Genomic DNA, 1230 nt, shown 5'->3' with positions numbered 1-1230 from the left:
GTCTGCGCGGTTTTCTGTGTGGACAGATAACTGAAGAAGCTGAAAAACTGAAAATAGAGTTGATGATGATGATGATCACATGGCTCTTCCCTTTCTGGCTGTTGTCTTCTACTGCGTACTACGGAAAACGCTTTATTTGTTGAGCTTCTGGTGGGGGTGACCCATGCATAACGCGCAAATAGAAAATGCAGGTGGCGACACCACCTTGAAGTTACCGCACCAACTCGCTTCGACGTCACACATTTTGACAGCGTCTACTAAGGCCTACATAGTTCTTATGGTAAAAATCTTCCAAAGGGGCCACCAATGTGGCAAAACATGAAAAGAAAAAAACACGTTTTGAAATTTGAAATCTCTGATGTCACGCTGACGTCCATGTGCAGAAATTTTGGCGCGAAATTTCAGAAATAAATTTTTGACCATATTTTTTTTAAATTAAAGCTCACAGGGCCCCTTACACATTCACCTAAGATGACTTGAAGGTGAAAGCCATGTAGTTATTTTTCTTCTCAGTCGATGTAGTGGTCTTTCTTCGCCCACCACCGAGATATTTCTGCACCTGTTGTTTTAGGGGCGAAGCTCCTCTTAGTCTAACCTTGTCACGTCTCCGTTGTCCGGCGTAACCACCTTTGCAAACTGCCCACTACTTCGTCTTTGCAAATATCCCACTACGACCCATCACTGATCCTTTGCAAACTGCCCACTTCTTCGTCTTTGCAAACATCCCACTACGACCCATCACCGATCCATCGCTTCACCGACCATAAAGCCGTTATAATGAAGGGGGAACAGAAGCCACGTCTAGCTACCACTTACGATTAATAAAATTTCTTGTATAAATATATACAGTGTTTGTCACGTCTTTGATGATGTACTAGGCTATCGCTTTGATTACTGCTGGGCGAAACCACTGAAGATTTCACGTGTAACCATGATTGCTTCAGGAGCTTCGCCCAAGCTCTTCATCATTCACCCGTGGATATGCTGTGATTTTTTTCACTGCCTCCAGGATCGGAGGCATTGAAAGCTTTGTGCACCCCACCTGGTTTTGCACTGCCTTCGTGATCGGTGCACCTTTTCACCGGCAACGATGTTATGCAATAACATCATCATGTGACGGCATCCTTTCTTTTAAATTTTTTTTTTGCATCATGATGAGGCATCTAAGTTTTCTGCCTTAATAACTTATGGTGGGGAATGTAACAGCAGTAGAGTTTTCAAATCTGTTTA

Source organism: Rhipicephalus sanguineus, chromosome 1 (assembly GCF_013339695.2).
Source record: "Rhipicephalus sanguineus isolate Rsan-2018 chromosome 1, BIME_Rsan_1.4, whole genome shotgun sequence".
Taxonomy (NCBI): Eukaryota; Metazoa; Arthropoda; class Arachnida; order Ixodida; family Ixodidae; genus Rhipicephalus; species Rhipicephalus sanguineus.
This window is presented reverse-complemented; position numbering follows the sequence as displayed.